Here is a 22,265-nt window from a genome sequence, read left to right as displayed (position 1 = left end):
GGACAATCTCATTAACGACGGCCATCCATCCAGTGGTTTCTCCAAAGTTTGGAAGTGAAAAAAATAAAATTCGGTATGGCAGAGTAATCTGTTCCAGTAAATGTATTCACAAGGGGCGCCTGAGTGGCTCAGTCGGTTAAGCAGCGGATTCTTGATGACAGCTCAGGTCATGATGTCAGGGTCGTGAGATCTCAGGTCAGTGGGGAGTCTGCTTGAGATTCTCCCTCTCCCTCTGCCCTTGCCGGACCCCCTTCTGAATGGATGGATGCATGGATGGATAGATGGATGGATGGATGAATGAATGAATATCTTTAAAAATATTCACAAAATGCCACATTAAGGTAGATAGATGTACTGTTTTTATGTTTTGCGTTTTCACTTCAAGTTCTTTCAGTTGCCGTCTGATTGGTAAGTAACTAGAACTGGCACCTCTGCTGGGTCTCTGAGGAGACGGGACAGAGGTTTGTGCAGGTATGGATGATTACACAAAGATAGCATTTGTGCCCAGTTTGCAATCAATCTTGTCTTCCTGCTATCAGACTCCGAAGCTCAGTGGGAGACCCAGGATGGGATATCACAACCACAGACCTCATTTCTTCTTGTAATTTTTTATTTGTTTTTTTCCTGCTATGTTGGGCAAAAACTAGCTTTGAAAAAAAAATCGAATTATTTTAGTCAGCTCTATTAAGACTCAGCATGACTTAAGGAAATGTAATTACAATCCCATCATTTATGTAATCAACTTATAGTTCTATAATATATTTCTGAAACATAAATATCTCAGTGGTATCAAGGCAATGTGTGTCATTTCTCTTCCTTAAAAATTTCTACTGAGTGATCTTAAGAGCAGACAATTCCAGCATGTGAACTTTGAGGTTGGCGGGGCGAGTAGGGGAGCTGCACAAACAGCATTATTTTTATCTGGCAGAGAGAATCTGTGTAGAATCGGTGCCAGTGGAATAGCATGGTAAGCGTGAGGGGTTTGGAAAGGGAGCAGCAACGTCACCCCCAAATAACTCTTCTTTCACCCCTCGGCCCTAGTCTACAATGACAGAGATACAAGCAGAATTGGGAACTAATGGTGTTTGTGAGGGGAAGGTATTCATAACACACGTCTGCTAAGGTGCTAGATACGCGGTCAGCAGTGTCGGAACCCGCTCCCCCGTCACCCCTTCACTCTGAAAGTGTGCCCACGGCCAGCTTCGTGGGAGGTCAGATCGAACCTGACTGCACCATAAAGGTGAGACGATGCCTTGATGACTGCACGTTACTGTGACTGCCGGGGTTACAGAACGACTAGAACAGACATTTTGTCTGTAGAGCAGAGAGGAAAACACTCCCTGGATGTGGCCTTTCATTATCCAGCTGTCACTGTGGGAGCAAAGCATTTGTCTCTCACTTCAGTGTGCTGAAACATCCCAATGTTTCATCCCAACTCCTAGCCAATTAATTCTGGATAAAAACGCTACATACGGACATTTCATTGTATTCCAACTATTATTGCAAAGGTTGAGAATTTGGCTGTCATGAGCTCTGTGGACTGTGTACTATAGTGCTATATGTAGAGGTGTGTGTGTGTGTGTGTGTGTGTGTACGTACGTATATGTAAATTACAGATGAAAAGAAAGAAAATGTAAAATACTTCATTTAGGGACTGAAAATCATACCCAAGTGACTCGCTCGTTCTTCAGCAGACACTCGGTGGCCTTCCAATGGAAAGGCTATACCCCATAAAACAAGCCTATTGCTAGCTAGGGTGATGTAATGAACCATAGGATATCTGTCGATGTAACTACCTTTGCCTACTTCATCAAATTAAACTGAGCCTATTTAAAGCTTTACAAACCTAGTAAGACGTAGTTTCTTTTAAATTCTTAGTTCAACATATGAGAAAAGCCATGGTCCGTGAAAAATCTAAGAAGGCTGTAAAGGTGTAGAATTCTGGAAACATTTTTAAACTCATGATGAGGAATTTGCTAATGTGAGCTCCAGGCAATTGGCTGTTCCTAAGCACAGTATTATTTTCTGCCATTTTGGCTCAAACCTTCTGCAAAACTAAACTTGTTAGCTATGGGGAAAGAACCAATGTGATCTTAACAATAGCACGTTTAGAGGTTCCATAAGGTCAGAGATAATAATGCTTGGACATGATTAGTGTGCTCTTAGTGACACTGGGACGTGATCACACCATGAGGTATATATTAAAAAGGAAGATTCTACAAGTCAGTTTCTATGACTCCTAACTCATAGTAAACTATTTTCCAGTTGAATTGTTTTTAATATACCCATTGTGTCTTGCACAGTGTTAAGCTCTTAAAAGACTTTCAATAAATGTGTTTTAACCACTAAATGGGAATATAACTTTCCATCTGCTTTTGAAGGGTACATCTGTAGAGTTATACCTGTGGCACGTTATGGGAACAACCAGCCATTCTCATAAACATGGCGCACTGTCAAAGGACATTGATTCCACATGTTTAAAATAAATATTTCTTATTCTCTAGTGAATTTCCTTTTTGACTTCTAATATGTTGTTCTGGTCTGGAACTTACTGAATTATAAGAAGGTACTCACCATTATGGTGACAAAATTATTGATAATAAAGTTTCAGGGTACTGGGCATTACATTAATCCCTAGCTTCAAATTTAAACTTAAAGCTTTTGCTCATAATTTTGGAATTAACTTCTAATTTGTTCACCTCTGAAAAAATATGGGTTACTTGCCTTTTCTGGAATCAGGATTAGAACCTTACAGGTCCTGACACCTCATTCCAGTGATTTTTTTTTTTTTTAATTGACAGTGTGACACATGGCCTATAGTTAACTTGACTGCAAGTACCTTTAATGAAGTTGTTTTGAAGGAAGCAGAAGTGGGGCCACCAGCCTTTGAGTCATTAGACTTCAAAAAACGTTACTTCCTGATTTCTGGAGAGGTTCTAGAGTTGCTTCAACAGGGACATTTCTCTGAAGTTTTTAAACTCCTATTATTTACAGGGTTCACTGTGTGTGGAAAAGTATGATGTTCCTAGAAGAAAGCTGGACCCTTGGGCAGTGCAGAAGCTGTTCTTAGAGGTTAAGCTTGCGGCTTCTGGAACTGGCTTTTATGGGTTTGAATTCCAGCTATACCCTCAAACTATGTAAGTTCAGACAGGTTTCTTATCCTATTGAAGCCCTGGTTTCTTTACCAGTAAAGTGGAGATAATTGTAATTTCTAATTCAAAGGGTTGTTTTGAAGATTAATTCGGATTACGCATGTAAGGCATGTAGCATGGTGCCTGGCAGGTGATCAGCGTGCAGCTGATGTGGCATTATTACTATTTCACTGATTAAATTGTTTGCCTTATACAGACTTTATTTTATAATCGATGTGGTGCTACTGCTCAAGATTTTCTCTATTGCTTAAAGACTGAAGTATATCAAATATTCCTAAAATCAAAATCAACGTTAAACACTCGCCTTCTTTTCCCTCTGAAGTTAGACTTTAAAATGTAGCTTTAATAGGGCTTTGAAACTCTTTCTGAACTTTATTTTTTAGTGTAAAATTCCCATTTTAGATGTCTGAAGTAACTGACTTCTTTCTATTAACACTTTGCTTGAGTCAGTGAAAATAAAAAGGGAAGTCAGTGATCTTCATCTTTAACTTCTATGTGTACATGTAAGGAATGGAGATGGAGACCTATTTCTGATATTTTGGCTTAAGAAAAATAATAAGCTTGCTGTTAACTTACGTAACTTCTGTTAACTAAGTTTGACATTTAACTTGCAAGATACACCGTCTCTGATGAAGGAATTTTGGGCCTCTCTGGTGGCTAGACCAGCATGACTATAAATGCCATCTCTGACAAAAAGGCTGACCCATTTTGGGACTTTCCCTGATACTCCTTTGTGAATTCTCTCCAGCCAGTGACTATCAGGAATACACCTGTGATTGAACAAGCTAGAGTTTTTGCTCGTTGCTGAGAGGATACTCACCATAAGGAAACATGGGGCATCTCAGTAACAGGGTGTTACAAAGACTTCTAAGGATTGGGCGCACGTTAGATCACTTGAGGGAATCCCTACAGAACCAGCTCTTTGCTCTGAATTGGATATTGTCAGGAAGCAGAAGTAATTTTATGACTGGGTATTTCAATAAGGCTTATCTAGAAGTAGCAGGGGTTTTTTTTTTTATTTTTTATTTTTATTAGCCAGGATAAGGAGACATTTAGGTAAATTTTGTTGATTTGGAAAAAGACTATGCTTCCACCTGTGTTCAGAAATAGTCGTGAAGTAGTCTTGCTTTTTCTCTCGATCCGTCATGGTCACAGAGTGACCTTCACTGATGTTAATGTTCTGTGAAGCTGTTTATTTCAACAGGAAAATATCAGAGTCTAGCTGTATAAGTGACAGAAAGTGGCCAGGGACTGCTTTGCTCTTTCTCGCCATGTTCATAGTATACACAGTAATTATTGGTAAATAAAACCAATATATATTGTGCTCTGTACTTCACATATATGACCATATTTATATCGCATAAGAGTCTTAATTGTATAAAGAAAGTTGTCTTTATTTGTATCCTAGGAAATAGACTTAGACAGATGGCGTGATTTACCTAAGGTCACATTTAAAGTAAGGGTTAAATCTCAAAACTCTCTCTCCAAAATGCATTCTCTTTCTACCAGGCTATACTTCCTCCAAGTGTTTCAATTAGCAGGCTGGAGAGGAGGGGTGGGGCACACAACTTTCATACAAAGGAACTTGGGTGAGGGACACCTGGGTGTCTCCATTGGTTAAGTCTCTGACTCTTAGTTTCAGCTCAGGGTCATGGGATTGAGCCCAGGTTGGGCTCTGCACTCAGTGTGGAGTCTGCTCTCCACACTCTCCCTCTCCCTCTGCCCTTCCACCTGCTGTCTCTCACTCTCTAAAATAAAAAGAATAAATAAAATCTTAAAATTTTATTTTTCCCTCTCCCTCTGCCCTTCCACCTACTGTCTCTCACTCTCTAAAATAAAAAGAATAAATAAAATCTTAAAATTTTATTTTTTAAAGGTTTATTTGAGAGAGAGAGAGAGAAAGAGAGAGAGAGGGAGAGAGAAAGCATGAATAGGGTGAGGGGCAGAGGGAGAAGCATGGGGGGGCTCAGTCCCAGGACACTGGGATCATGACCTGAGCCAAAGGCAGACGCTTAACCTAGGCACCCCTAAAAAGAATAAATAAAATCTTAAAAAAAAAAAAAAACAACTAGAGTGATTCTGCTCAAAACTATACCATCTATCATGGAAACAAGGACTCCTATTAGAACCATTCTAATTCTCTTTTAGAATCTTACTCTAGGCATTTTTCTAACTTACCACCTGTTTTTCCAGCTTACCACCTGTATGCTCAGATAATAGAAATTATACACCACAAAACAGAATGAGGGGCATTCTGTACACTAACTGCTAACTCTAGTAGAGAATAAAAAACCCTAGAGACATGATCTCAAAGACAAAAATCAGTTTGGGACTTATAAATATAAAGACAAATAGTATAATCAATCTCTGAGGCACCATAAATGTATGTACATAATAAAACATTGTATATTATTTTGATCGTTATGATATCCTAAATGTATCCTATTTTACAAAAATGTAAGAAATAGTCGTGAAGTTTTATTGCATTTATGGATGCCATACATTTAAAAAAGTGTATTAAAAAGTATGAAATACAACAAATTGGTTACTAAGTGGGTAAAATGTTGTAATCTAGAAAATTTACTGTGTATAATTCTTACCACTTTGTCAGTTAAAACTGGCTTTATGGGAATGTTATTAAAGATAGGAAACAAATAATCATCTTATCACCGTTTCTACAACTCAATTAGAATTTTGTCTTCATTCAGGGGATTTGCTTCCATGACGTATATGCTCGTGAAAGAGTTAAATGATCTACAATGTAAACCTAATGTCAAAAAAATGTCAAATATAATAGTTTTTTCTAAGACAAGATAAAATTAGTATGAACTAAAAAGATTATTTTATATTTGTTAGATCTTAAAATACCTAAAGAAAGATAATGCAACTAATGTTAGCCCGAAAGATTTATATCTGGAAAGTGACTTATAGGAGTTACTGAATGGTCTAGATTAGGGGCGGCAGACCGTCAGTCAATGAAAAAATGTAGTTTGCAGACATGTTTTGTTTAGTCTGAAGAGTATTGATCTACTCAGGGATTTTTTTTTTGAAGAAAAAATATAAACTGATCTCTACAAAGATAAACAGTGAGCCAGCAGGAGTGTGATGGAGACATCTGTGTGGCCCACATTTCTGCATGACACAATCGGTAGGAGCTAAGGAGCAGCTGCCTTTTATGGGATTATAGTCAAGAGAGTCGCACACCTGACACACAGGGTCCCTGCAGACGTTTGTATACATGATCCTATTCAGGATGTTTACCTAAATTTCCTTCTGGGGCTGTGGTTCTTTGTCTTCATTGGTATGTTTCTCTTGTCCTCACGGACTTTTTATGCACACCTCATCTTTTATGTGTGTGTATGGCCTACAAGAGGAAAGAAGCAATTTTTTCAGAAACTGGGTATGTTTTCTCAAATATATATATTTTTAAGGAGGAAGTTTCCATTTTAAATTTAGTATATTAATGATCCCTATTTTAGCAAAATCTTGGCAAATATATAGGGCTTTGATTCAACTAGTCATGAAATCAATGTATAGATTAATTTTATTTATATATCTTAGAGTTAAAATTGGATTTAAGTTATGATAGTTTTGCTTTAAAATGTAGAGACATAATTATGAAAGCATACAAGAAATTAATGTCCACTTACATTCTTCAGAGTAGTTTTCTGGCTTTTATATTTATTTAAGTAAGATTAGTGGCCTTGTATTGCTTGAGAGGCATAACAGATTTTATTTAGAAAAATCTCCTCATTAATAGAATTCTTGATATATTCATTAAACACAGATAACAAATCACTTTTTTATAGTAATGTTGTGAGTTCTCCGATCCATATTTTTCATTGCTACTTTTGCAACTATAAATACTAATTTTGCAGGTACAAGGGCTGCATCACCTTTCTGTTAGTTTTGAATTTTTACCAGAAATGAGATGTGATTGTACTTTAAGATGCAGTCCAACTGTGAACACAAAGTATACTATGGCGAGTAATAAGGTACAATAATAAATTTCTCACAGTAATTTGTTTAAAATGCCAGAGGATTTACAATCTTTTATTTGGAAGCTCAGTGTATTTCATTTGCTTGGGATCTTCGATGCAGAATAAGATTTTGTATACATTATTAAAGATTTTATATTATTGTTTAAGGTTTATTACACACTGTTACGATCCTCTCCAAGTATAACAGAATGTTCCAAAGGCTCTATTTTGTAGTTGAAATGTTATACGATAGATCCATTCATTTGCTACTAGAATTATGATATCCATCTTCTGGATTACTACTCTTTACATGAATAATGTATATTCTAATTTTTACCTTAATATCTGATAACCATATTTATTCATGATCTTTTGTAAAGACTTTTTTCCTACCAATATTGGCCAATTTTCTTCTGGCTTTCTTATTTAAGAGGTCACCACTAAATCCTTTAGGCAGTCATATTGAACCCAAAGCATTTTGGTTATGACTTTAGGAAAGCTCACATCTAGCAGGATGTAGGTCTTATTAGATTCCTGACAGCTAAACTGCATGATGATGGCAGGAGGGGATGGATTTTGGAGGCAAGGAGATTGTAGGTGATGCTTACCTCACCAACCTTAATGATTTGATAAGAGGAATGAATTCCATGAATAATTGAGACACCCACCCATTTAAGGATATATGGAATTGTATAAGATCAGTGTTAGTCGCTAAAGCAAAACCCCAAAAAGAATTGTGATAAAACTAAACCATTCATACTGTGACTTTCTGGAGGAAAAAAATGTACATTTTAATAAAAAGCAAATGTATTTATCCATGGAAAGTTTTCCTGTGAAAAAGGAGCTATGTGGGCTACTCTATTTTAAAGGCTAGAACTAAGCCCCAAAATTGGGGGAAAAAGAGCCAAGAATGTTCTAGATTGACAGTTATTACACTTTTACAAATTGAATTCCTAAGTGATGATTTTTTTTTTAATTTCAGAAAAAGCTTTCAACTACTTTTAAAATTCTAATCATATTCTTATCTTTGTCTGATGGCCCATTGGAGATTCAAGGTGGGGGCTGGGGGGCAGCATCTCCGTTTTTATGCTCTAAAGCTGTTTTTTTCCACCATTCCGAGAGGACATTTTTCCACTTCATTTTTCTTGAGATTAATTTTTCACTTTCTTTCATTCAAATAACTTTTGTTGGTATTCAAAGGAGTTTACGTAGCAGAGGCTTTCTGCCCTCTTTACTATTTTCTCAGATGTCTTCCAGGAATAATTTTAGGTGTTCAGACTTTTCCAGAGTGAGTTTTCCATCCCTGGAGGTATTCAAGCACAGGCTGAATGACGAAGGGAAGACATTTTCCACATTGAATGCAAAGTGGAATTTTGGACCTCAAAGGATTTAGTTGTTGGATAGAGGCAAATGAACTAAAAAGGTGCTTAACAATTTCCTGTACTTTGTGTTTCTGTGTGTACAGACAATACACATATACAAATACTGTCTCTACATACCTCCCTCAAAGTATTTGATGTCATGGAAGTTACTTTCTAATCAAAATAAAACACATATTTTCAACTCCTTAGCTACAAAAGAACAATATATTTTATCTGTTGATCATCAGTACTCAGTTCATCAAAAGAAAATGTCCTCCTGATTTAACTAAATATTTCTACAATAAAATCCTTTTTATAAATTTAAGTAGTGTTAGTTGACAGAATTTCAACTTTTTTAACCTAAGATTTTTCTTGTGTACTTTTTTTTTTAAAGTCAAGTGTTACTTTTCTTCAGGAATTATGTTATAGCAACTATGTCATTTGTTGAGTCGATTTTTATATTTGCATGCCTTGATGAACTATTAAGGAATCTTTATGATAAGTTTAATATTCAGTGGGGTAGGTAAAGAAGCATAACTGAGGGATAACATACTCTACGTTCTTGCAGGGCTTTTCATTCATAAAAAATTCAAATTGAAGTATCCCTGTTTGTCCTTTGGTACTTCCCCCCCGCCAAAGAAATTTAGGCTTCCTCAGGCCCTAACCTTATTCTTAGTACTCTCTTTGAATCATGCTCTGCATAAATTGAACCACCATATCCGCAATTTTGGGTTGCCACTGAGAAACTATTTTGAAATTCCTTGATCCAGTTTGCATATTATTCTTTTTCCTTTGATACATAGAGTATACACACACACACATATTTAGGCAGTGCTGGTGTGTGTGCGTGTGAGTGTGTGTGTGTGTGTGTGTGTGTGTGTGTGTGTGTGTTTTGTCGTGATTTTCTTTCCCTGGTATGGCTTTTTAGTATTTTAAGGCTGTGTATTTGGCTAAGATTATATGTAAAACATTGCCTGATTTGAGAACCGAGAAAGAAAATAATTGCATATACTAATGAGTTTGTATATACACATCCACAAATATTCCACAAATATTTCCATCTGCAACAATCTGTACCTGATCAACATGCACATAATCATGTTTATATCAGACTTGATTTCCTGTTGATCCCTCCACCTCTCTTCCATTACAACGTGACACATTCTCGCCTCCTGCACTTGCTTCTCTGTCATCTCCCGCACCAGTAATGAAAGACTCAACTGCCTAATATCTGCACATTAAGATAAATCAGTCCTTGTATAAATTTCACTTTGGCAGTATGGTCAAAGTCAGGAAGTAATGGGTTGTTTATTTATTTACTGTTTTGTTTAAAGAGTTCTTTGTATTTTTAAAATATAAGGTTTTTTTTAAATTAGATATGATTTTATAAATATTTTCTCCCAGTTTGTTGTTTTTGTCTTTTAATTGTCTTTTAATTTATTCTGTGTTCTGAAAGCTGCTTTGTTTGAAATTAATGTAGCTACTACATCTTTCTTTTGATTACTCTTAGCATGGTATATATGTCTCCATTTACATTTAACCTGTGTCTTTATATTTACTGTGGGTTTCTTGTAGAGAATACATAATTGGGTCTTATATTTTTATTCACTTGACAATCTATCTTTTAATTAGTACATTATTTAAAGGTATTATTGATATAGTTGAATTACTATCTAACATGTTTATGCCTATTTTACATTTTTTGCATTCCCTTCTACTTTAATGTTTTCCCAGGTTTTCACTGAACATTTTATCCCCTCTCTTAGCAAGTGAATTATACTTCTTTTAAAAATTCTTTTAGTGGTTGTCTTAGAGTTTCCAGTGTATGTTTTAGCTAATTTATTCTGCCTTCAAATAACACTACCACTTTTCATACACTATAGAGAGAATATTCCTAATTCCTCCTTTGACCCTTAAGACATTGTCATTTATTTTCTTTATCCATATGATGTTTTGCTCTAAACTTCTGAGGAAATGGGAGGAAAAGTTTGAGAGAAAAAGAAGCAATGAGCAAATCTTCAAAATGTCACTGTATAAGTGTCACTTAAAACAAATTGAGTGGAATTATTTTAGAAAAAAAATTATTCCTGGGCTATAGCTTGATATAATTTTTGTATCACACCACCTTTTAGGATTCCGAAGGAAAACTTGACATACCAAAATGCAGTGATCTAAAATTCATTATCAGGGGATGCCTGTGGCTCAGTCGGTTAAGCATCTGACTCTTGATTTTGGCTCGGATCATGATCTCAGGGTTGTAAGCCCCAGTGCCATGTGGATTATAGTACTACTTGGATTTTCCTAGAGTTCTGCTCAGGCCAAACCTCCACTCAAAACTTCTCTGCAGATAAGATCCTGCCAATTCACATTAAATATTCTTCACGATTTGATTCCATATTTCTATTTATTTCTTTCACAAACATTTTTTGTTATTTATGGATGTTATGTGTTGTGCTAGAGACTGGGTTACAGAGATGAATAAATTAGAATGCCTACTCTAAAAATCATAGTCCAGTGAGATAAATATCCTTAAAAATAAAAACTGTGATGGGTGTATTAATAGAAACTCTTGTTACATGTGATTGAAGAGTGGTCTGTATAGAGTTATAACTGTATAACATTGAATAGGTTATCCTCTGTTGGGCCTATTGCAGAAATCAGGGACCTTGGGTATCATTTTACACTATATACTTATTCCAGACCATTTCTTAAGGTACATTGCTTCCTTTTCTACCATACTTGAGCACCCCCAGCTGCTTAGCCTCCAACACACATACAAATTGGAACCCTCCAGCAGTAACCTGTTTTTCTTCTAATGAGAAACAGTGTTGTCACATGGAGTTTATGTGAATCTCGGCAAAAGGAAAGAAATGTGCATTTTCCTTTGGACTTTTGCAATACTGAACATAGTTCCATCAGAAGCAAGTTATTACTCACAGAGACTTAGGGCATGAAGGTGCCCCAGGATAGAAACTACTATCCCTTTGAACAGATCCATATCTATCATATATTTGCCTAACCATGCTTTATCTTTCATTATTATTTCACTTTGTGTGCTTGGGTCTCATCCCTTCAACCAGGAAACTAAGTTATTTCAGGGCAACAATCATATTGTGTACTTTTTTTTTTTTTTTCTCCCCGAGGGCATCTAACACAGCAGCTCACCCCTAGTAGACAGTGGAGAATTATTTGTGGCTGACTGACTCTAGGCTTTTATAATTCAGTTTGTGGTCAGGTATTGGTTGAGTTTAGAAAAAAAAAAAAATTCAACTTTGCAGTCAGTCCTGGCCTCTGGGTTATGCTGTAGCTTGCTATTTTTCTTCATGAATTGCCTCCCATTACAAAGTCCATTTCGAAAAAGGAATGGAGTGGGAAAATCGGTGGTAAAATAATCTTCCTGGCATTATCAGTGAGACATTGAACTCTAAATGAGATAAAGCATAAAGCAGCACAAATGTCAATATCATATGTCCAAGATATAGTCGATTAAAAATAAAAAGGAAGATAAGTTCCAATGTGTCTAAATAATAATAAAGTAAAAAGAATAATATATAGGTGTGTGTGTGTGTATATATATATATATATGGCATTTAGTGATCTACTGACCCAGCAACCTTATGCCCCACTATTTGTACAAATTTCACACAGTGTAACACTAATCATGTCATACTATGCAAATCTATTTGCTTTCTGAACTCTATTCTTTTGCTTAAACTTTTCCATTGTCCTGGAATTTCCCCCTTCTCTTTGCATATGCCCAAATTTTAGAGTTTTTAAAGATCTAACCTAACTACCATGAAACTTCCTTTTTCCCCGAAGTGGGAACTTCTCTCTCCTGCCTCTTGAACTTTACAAAGCACTCAGTCTGTATTTCCTGTGGCAGTTATCATTTTATTTTATAGTAGTTATTTTTTATTCTACTAGTAAGAATATATAATTTGGTTAATTAAATAATTTTCAAAATAAAGAGATTAAGCCTGAATCATGTTTCCTTTCTCCATTTCAGGCCTGTGAATTCTTGACAAATAAAGTATTGTCTGAACTTTCTTACATGGTTTATGAAATAAAATGGATATCAATTCTTGGGGTGGGGCCTAAGGTGATTAAATTTTTTCCTAGGACATATTCCGGGGCAGACAGAGGTTGTTGACTTTGATTTCAAAGTGCCATTATAATGTGATTTATGAAATAAAATGGGAAATCATGAAGTATATCTGTTCCCAAAATGAAACTTCCAGGGGCAGACTTCCAGAAGAGACTCTTTACTTGGTCAATAATTGATATACTTGACACTATTGTTTTGGTTTTTAATTATTTGTTTAATCTTCTAAAGAAGTATTGCTTTGAGAAAATTGAAGGAAGATAAATAATATAACTTGGTCTTCTCTACAATATGTAAACTTCAAGGATGTGATGGAAGTCTTTCTATACTCTAGGTACATAGTAGGGGGAACATAGTATTATGACCTGTCCTGTTGAAATATATATTAAATAAACAATAAGGAGTTAATAAAAATGACTGTACATTAGAAGTCAAAACACGATATTATGTTCAAACTTCCTTTCTCTGATTAATTCAACCAATGTGGAGGAATATAAGAAATTATTTGGGGGACTTGCAAAGATTGTATTCAATTTTTGAAGGGTAAAATTAAAATTAAGAGAAAGTCAAGAAGATAAAAATACATAGGGAAAAAATTGTGTATAACCCATATTGAATTTGCAGGGCTTTTGGAACTTATTTCATTAGAATATTCTTAAATTCAAACGATTTGAAAGTGAAAGTTACTATGGTGAATTCTGTTGGAGATACCAGCATTTTGCCTTTAATCATCTGAGTGGAAATTGAACAAGAAAGCATGTACATTACGAGAACATTACATTATTACCTATAATGAACACAGAACTCTTACTCCAGTGGGTTCCTTGTATACTCTTCTCATTTATCATGAAGTAAATGGCTTAAAATGATACTTTAAGTTTTCTGTGGTAGGCTGCCTTGGTTGGCAGAAAGAATTGTCTGAAAGCTCCCTGTTTGCTTGAAAAAAGTTCTTAACTGTATTTAATAGCCTTTAGAAAGAAAAAAGAATAATATATAGGTGTATATATATATGTGTGTGTAGCATTTAATGATCTACTGACCCAACAACCTTAGGCCCCACTATTTGTACAAATTGTTATGGTCTAAACTATAGACCATAAGAAAGTCCCTTATTGAAAGCAGTTGATCTAGTTGATACCTTATTTCTCAGAAAGTCTGTATTCTCCTTGGAAATGTGTTGAGTGGGATAGAAGTTGAAGAGCATAATCGTTGTGCTAGGTATGACTCTAACTAGAATTTGAACTAACCAGAATTAGGTAAAACTATCTCCTTTAGCGTTTAACCTCTTCAATAGTACGATCAGCCGTCACTTTATTAATGGCAGGAAATTGGGGCAAATAAGAGAAGATCACTGTCATGTATGCACTTGATTTTGATTGTTTACTAATGACAGTAACGAACCTGTAAATAGGCAGTTCCATGTAAATGTCCTCTTCAGCATAGCTGTCAAGATTTGAGTCTCCGCATTCTTCACACTGATAGTATGCAGGTTTCTGAGATCTTTGGGGCCCATATTAGTTTTATACAACATAATGGTAATACATGGTTTTTCTTTATGGTCTTGATCTCCATGGCACCTCGAGTTTCACAGTAGCATTTCCGATGATATTGAAACATAACATGTTTGTGTGGTTTATTTTTTATTACTTGGTTAAGCTTGTAGCTTCTTTTCTTGATGTTGTTCTTAAGTGAATTCAACCAAACTGGAAGCCAAAAAGCTCTTGAAGGTCAGTTGGAAGCTCTTGACAAATCTCTAAGAATTTCAAAGTCGATTAGAAGCCCCCCAAACCTTGAGTTAATTGTGCTCCTTTGGAGTGTTTTACTCATGTCACAGAAGATTCATAGAGGGAACAGAAATTCTCTTCATGCTTCTCTTCCACCCAACTTTTCACCCAACTTTTTGAGATTTTTTTCCCCATGGTCCAGCAGCGTAACTCAACTTGCTCTTCTCTAGAAGAATGGAGTCACGCCTTCCTCCAAAACTGCCGTCATGCTTACCCATGAACATTTCTTGGTCAAATTTTAATTCATTATATTCAAAACAGTAGACAACTGGAGATACAATTCAAAATCTATAATTTAATATAGAACTACTGTACTATATTTTCATATTCAATTTTTTCCAACACATTTTTATTCCATTAAGTTTTGCCAAGTTGAAGGCAAGATTCCTAAAAAATTATATTGACCTGCTGAAATGTTAATGGGTGAGATTTAAGAATTTAATGGCAAACTAAACTAGCTTACAGCAATTAAAAATACATAGTTTTCCTAACTATGCATTAAGTAGTGTCAAAGCAAGTGGAAACAGACCAACATGTTGTAGCATTCTGGAGATACTGTTTTGTAACTATACAATATTTATTAGTTTCTTTTCAATGAGGGAGTAGAAAAATAGAAGTAGATCCCGGGCAATAAACTGCAAGGTCATAATCCAAATGCTAATAGAGAAATTGCAAACTTTTTCAGTGTTGGCGTTTCCACATTATTTTGCTAAATGGTAAGAAGTCATTCATGGAACTAAGAATTTCTGCAAAAGAAAAACAAGTATATTAGCAACATATTCTATTGAAAAAAATCTACCATTCTCTTTAAAACATAGACAAAAACAAATTAGTTACAGTGTTTTTCAGAATCAAATTAGCAGTGTTTTATTACATAAGATTTTCTAAAGAGACTTTTATTCATTTAACTGTTATTAAATTGTCCAATATTCATAGTGCTCCATGAATTGCTTTGTGTTTGAAATGTGAGTGATTTTAATTCTATGAAAAAGAAGGGAGGTGGGAAGAAAAGACTTTCAGGATAGTTAACTTTTTCCCTTTCTCTTCCTATTTTATTTTTGTTGCTTTCTGATTAGTATTGTTTCCTGATTGTTACAGTATTAATTTTAAAACACGGAAGGTGAGTGGATTTCTGAAAATAAGGGCAGTATTACTCCTGTTCATCCCTGTGTCACCAGATGCTAGAAAGAGTGCCAAGCATTCGTGACATGCTGAATTAAAATTTGTTGAACAAATAACCTAGGGGAAAAAAAATTAGGACAAACTTCCCAATAATTCAAAGCCCATTTTTATAAATAAGATTAAACTAAAGCAAAATAATTTAACTCCTGTATCTTTTTGCATTCACCATAATGCCTGGCAAATAGCTGGTGATTAATATTCATTTTATTCATTATTTTCTTATTTTTTATTCTAATAAAAAGTTTAGACCTCAAACAAATATGTATTGAATGAATGAGTAATCATTCACAGAGACTAGGAAATTGGTGACTTTATTATTCCTGACTTAAAGAAAGGAACTAGACTTAACACTCAATCTTTTTCCCAGTGTCACCATGGTGGTACTAGAATGAGCCTGGTCTTCTGACAGGCTCCTGAGTCTTTCTACTAAACCGCCATTTCCCTGAGATGGGTCTACAGAAGATGCTTAATGGAGATAAATAAATAACCCCTGGTGTGATGATCTGAAACTGTTCAGTTTATGTATTGAGAGGTACTGTGAAGGTACTTTAAAGGTACACCATTGATACTTTTCTTTACATGTACATTTCAGTGTAAAGAAAGGATCCCTTTTTAATCAAATTTTTCAAATTTCTTATTTTAAAATTTTATGTTTTATAAATTCCGATCAATATATATTTTATATATTCAGAAATTTCAAGATTCTTTTTCAACGACAACACTGGGTTTGCAAAGTCAGATGAGTGAAACTTAAAGAGTAAATCATTTTCAAGGAGACTTTGTCCTTGTATAAATATTGGAAGTCCATAATACTGACGTGATATCCTGTTTATGACAAATGATTAGGGATATGAAAATTAGGAATATGAAACTAGTGTTTAAAATCTCTGGACTCCTCTCTCAAGTGTTCAGTGTTTTCAAGCTTTAAAAAAATAGTCTGCATTACATATCCTCTGTCATCTCCCATTTCATGGAAAGTGTGGTACAGTTACAAAGAAGATAGGTGACTCTATCTGGTGTTTTTAGAGTTGATGCACCTTCGTTGCTCTACGTAGGGCATTCTCCCAAGTGTCAGAACAGGTGGAATAAAGTGGATCCACACAAAATATATTAATGCTAGATAGATTCATTTGAAGTATGACAAAGAAATAGACCAGGTCTCTTTACCCAGGAAATTCTGAGCATCTGGTTCATTACATCTATTTGTGTGCTGCACTGGTATCATCCACATCCATCCCATATTTCCCAAATGGGAGCTAACTCAATCATGAATTATTCTGCCATTAATTTTTATTTAACATGAATGTCTTTTCTTACTATTCATAATGAAGATGAGGAGGGTCATTATAATCCAGGCAACCAAGAGAGGTACTCTTGTAGTTAAACTTTCATTGTATACATGCTATTTTCCATGAAGACCCAACCTGGGATCTCATTACTTCGTTTCCAATGTCTTAATAACCCCTTAATTCCCCTGACTTCATGATTTTAACACTTTCTGGATTAGTTAATAAGATTTTACTCTATAGTAGATTTGGAGCTGGGAAGGCATTTGGAGATTGTTTTATAGTTAAGAAAACCAAGGCACAGAGAATCCTATAGTTCACAAATGTTGTGTATCTCCCATTAGCGGGGTGGTCAGCTGCACTATGTGCTTCTCCACAGGTCATCCTGATGTGAGATTCAAAACATGGAGTCCCCTTCCTAGCTTAGAAGTGTATAAGTAAACCCAGATCATACGTTTACTCTCAAGTTTATCACTAAACCAAAATCATATTTCCCCACTCAAATGTGTTTTCTTATCTCATTTGCTTAGAGATCTCAATGTCTTGCTAAATTAAGTCATACAAAATATGAAGTACTCAATATAATGAACAGTTAAAGTAAATCTGAAATTCAACCACGTATTAGAGAGGGAGAATTTGTGTTCCTGTCTTATAATATTCTTGAAGGAAAGTGTAACATAAAAAACTCTCAATTACTAGACACAGCCATTTGCTGGGTATGATAATATTTACCTTTTTGCAGATTTTTTTTTTCCGATTAGTATTAACCTCCACTGTTGATCTTCTAGTCAAGATTTAGATATGAATGTGAAGCTCAAAATTATAATCTTGAAATTATCCACTAGATAGAATTTTAGTTTATGGGTAAATATCCAATGATAACTGAACTGAAATTTTTCTATGAGTGTGATACTAAGAAATTAGCATTTTACTGATTTACTTTTAAACAGGAGGACATAACAGAATTTATCTACATTTTTTTCATCTGTTTATAAGCTGATATGCAAGAACAGAATTACTTCTAGCAATACACAATCTGAATTATGTGTAAAAAGAGGAATATCCAAAAACAAATTTTAATGGTTTAATTATTTAAACGTTCCATGCATATTTAAAAGAAAAAGAAATTTGTTTTTAACCACTAATTGGTAAAATGGTGTGTTGGTAACCTTTATAGAATACTCTCTATTTTTTTAAACAGAACTTTATGTTTGAAATATTAAGCTAACTACTTCATTAATTTGAGGCCATTTTTTTCCAAATATAGATGTTAACTCCTTTTTACTACTAAGATCAAGTTTGTAATAAGAATTACTGAGTTTATTCTCTTGCTACACCCTCTTGGTACCACTTCTTGAGATCTATGCATCACAATGATTCTTATATTATTGCTCAAAAATTAAATGTGTTATTTTCTCCAACATAGCTATACAAATTAATGCATGGCATTGCTCTGCTTTTGGGAAATGTGGATTATTGACAAAGTTCTTTTGAAAACTTATGGAGAAATAGGAGAAATAGAAAGAAGTCTGATAAAATATTAAGACATAAAAGAAAATTATTGTGTGATTAGTTTGATTTTATTATATAATCAATTTAAAGAAAAATCTGTGAACAAGCAAGATGAAGAAGATAATACTGAGAAATCATAGAAGTTTAGGGAAAAAATAACTTCAGTCGATAAACTTTATGGAAGTAAAACATTGGTCTATAAAGAGAAAGCCCAAGTGTAATGTGCATTGATTTTAACAAAGCACTGGATCATGCTCATAATTAATTTAATGTAATTATTGTCTTGAATACTAGTACTATTGCCTATTTGAAAACCAGATGAAGGATTAAAATAACACCACACCAAGGTGAAGAATAGCCTCAAAGCTGCTTTTTTTTTTTTTATAAATGCTATTATTGAAATTCTCATCAGAATTTTGACACAGAATAAATTATGAATATGCTTACTTTATGAACAGTCTGAGATATAAAAATCTTTCTTTCCATCATGGCTTCTCCTATACTATTTAGAAAGTGCACAGAAGCCTCTCCATTGTAAAATTACACAATTCATTTGATTTTAGAAGTCTTCAGTTCCTGGTATGTGAATGAAATTAGATTAGGCTAGAAGGTCCCTCAGTCTTTGATTCCATTCTGCATATGATTTTTCAGAGAAGCCTGTGTTAGATATTTGCTTAATATTTATTTAAACTACTGAAAAACAGAATCTTAAACTACATATGGAGCTTCTGTTTCTAAACCACATGACCAACTCTAGAAAGAAAATCATTACAAAATAGTGAAGGAATTTTACTTATAATTTCTTTTAGAAAAATAAAAATTGTAGCCTGTCTACTCTGACTAATTTCTGAGGTAATGTCAGTTCCTGGTATGTAATGATCTCAGATGTAGACAATTAATGACCTAGTTTAAATGTTTAATAGGCATTGTTCCATACAAGAGTAAAATATAAACAAATATGAACTAAAAACAAGTAAAATCCCATCATTACTTCAATTTTAATGATGAGAAAACCCATAAAAAATTTATTGTGCATGTCATCAAAATATTGATATAATAAATAGAAAATTTATCTCCAAATTATATAAAATGATTTATAGAGTGAAAGTATCCCAAATGTAATAAAGAATAACATCTTTATAGTGTGAAAGTCCTATAGACAGTAACTTCTCTAAAATAAACATTCACTACTACTGATTTTTCATTGTCCATTAAGAGCACTGTATAGATTTAAATGTATATTTATTGATTGATAAATTCATTTATTTGAGCTACTTAGTACTTTATTAGGCACTGTGTTAAACATGGTGGGTAGAACAATATAAATCCTACTGTCCAAGAGTGCACGGTCATGGAGAGAAAGACCGAACACCAATAATTAACCAATGGTAGTTACTATGGTGGATGACTTAGGCTTTTAGGTTCTGTGGTAGGTTGAATACTGGTCTCTGAAGATGTCCCTATCCTAATTCCTGGAATCTGTGAATGTTACTTTATATAGCAGAAGGAGTTTATAGATGTGATTAAATTAGGGACCTTGACATGGGGAGATGACCCTGGGTTATATAAGTGTCTATAACCTAATCACATGAGTCCTGAAAAGTGGAGAGCTTTTTCAGACTGTAGTCAGAGAGAGAGAGAGAGAGAGAGAGAAAGAGATGTTTTGTTATAGCTGTAATAGAAAACTAATTCAAGAGAACAGGAGGAGGGGGGGTTAACTGTGCCTCAGTGGGGGGAAAGCTTCAGCTGGAGGGACCCTGTATGAAACCTGCTAGGCAGACAAGTTGGAAGACCTGTCCAGGTGGAGGCAACAGCATTTACAGTCATAGAGAAGTTAAACCGTGTGCTCTGGGAACTTTTCATTTTTTAGAATTGAGTAACAAAATGTGAGTGTGAAATGGAAGGAGAAGTAGCTTATGTTCACAGATTCTTACTCTTTATTCAAAATGAATGGAAATAATTTTCCTCTATCCTACTGACCTTTTTACCTGAAGCCTGTCTAATTCAGCCTATATAATTGCCATTCAAGATTGTCATTTTAAACTATGGCTTAATATCAACTAGTTAGAAATAGAAATAAACAGTTTGGTAGTTATCACCTGATGTTTAATTAGCTTTTACTAACATACCCATTCCACAGATTACTCTGTGTAGTTAATAGAGTGTTCATCACCAATTGACATTGCTTCAAATTGAACGTTGTATAGGTAGTGATTAGGCTGCCCACTCTTTCAAAGTGGAATATCAGTCTTATCCTCTGTCTCTAGGTTGCTTATAAAAATGTCAATTTTTGATTGTTAATAGTAGGAATTAGCAATTATTTAGTGTGTTTTGTGTATGTACAGTCTGTATTGTGTTCTTTGAATATTTCACCTTTTTAAGATTGCACTTAATTTGAGAAAACAAATTTTCTTTGTCCCAGGTTTTCATTATAGAATATGGTGCCATATTTTCTATAACCGTTATTTAAAATTTTACAGAGAGGGGGTTATGGATTCCTTTAAGAAGATCAAGTATGTCCATTGATCTAATTTTTCAGTGTCTTATATATGAACTAATTATTAATTATTACTATTATTACATTCTGGAAGTTGTCTTCGGTAAATCAAAAGTAGTCATGATTTGTGATTCACTGAATTATATTTAATGATGATTCTTTAAAATCATTTCTCTGCTCAAAAATGCTCCACGGTTACCCATCTTGATCAGCATAAAGGCCCAAATTCCTAGGTTGGATTGTAGAGCCTCATATACTCTGGTCCCAATCTCTGGATGACCTCATTTACGACCACATTCTCTCTTATTCACACCGCTCTTTGTCACACTGCCCTGGTATTCCCTAAGACACACCAGACAGGTCCTGACTTGGGGCTCTCATTCTTTTTTTTTTTTTTTTTTTTTTTTTTTAAAGGTTTTATTTATTTATTTGACAGAGAGAGAGGCAGCGAGAGAGGGAACACAAACAAGGGGGAATGGGAGAGGAAGAAGCAGGCTTCCCACTGAGCAGGGAGCCTGATGCAGGGCTCGATGCCAGATTGTGTCCTCATTAACCCCTGCACGGAATTCATCTGTTCATTTCTTTATACCAATTTATGTTCATTCCTCAAGACCCAGCACATGGGCCACCTAGTCAATGGAGCATTCCCTGACATTCCAAAGCAAAACTGGTGACTGCATTTCTCTAGTCCCCTGATGCCTGACTTACAAACTCAGTGTTGTTACAAGGAAGAAAAGTCCAGTCAAAGTAGCTCAAATATGAAAAGATATTATTGATGAGACTCAGGGAAATCTGGTAACTTTCCGTGGACAAAAAGATATTTTTCATCCAATCTATGAAGATTGTTTTAATTCACAACCAAATGGAAATTCATGAGTCAGGGCTACTCTCTCTTTAGTTCATGGGTCCTCAGCAGTGTATAGCCCTGTTTACCTCAGATCTCCAACTTTTCTCTTCAGAGCACCTTTCTCTCCTCCTTTGGCTTCATTGTATTTCACAGCTTTGAATTGTATGTGACATTGTTTAGACCTAGTTTTATAACATCTTTCATTTCTACTGATATGAATCTGAATTGTCTCTCTCTGTTTTACAATCCAAAATTTATGAAAGGAAGAGTATATTTGGATAAGTTTAGACTAATGAATTTCCCTAAAATACGTTCCCTGAGCCAGATATGCATGTGTGCACACAGCTGTGACCAGCAAATGGGGTTATTGAGGAGCAAAAGGACTATCTTGGCCCACCCCTTCAGAAGAGGTTCTGGTTGAGAAAACATTTCCAACGAAGGAGAATGGGCCAAACATACAATGGGAAATGTGGACAATTTTGGACATTTGGTGTAATTCTGAGCTATAGTGCACCACTGTGCTGTCATGTATCTCTGTAAGGATTGTAACTTTTTCATCCTT

The sequence above is a fragment of the Ursus arctos genome, unplaced genomic scaffold (assembly GCF_023065955.2).
Source record: "Ursus arctos isolate Adak ecotype North America unplaced genomic scaffold, UrsArc2.0 scaffold_10, whole genome shotgun sequence".
NCBI classification, from domain to species: domain Eukaryota; kingdom Metazoa; phylum Chordata; class Mammalia; order Carnivora; family Ursidae; genus Ursus; species Ursus arctos.
The sequence above is the reverse complement of the archived record's forward strand: the minus strand, read 5'-3'. Positions refer to the sequence as shown.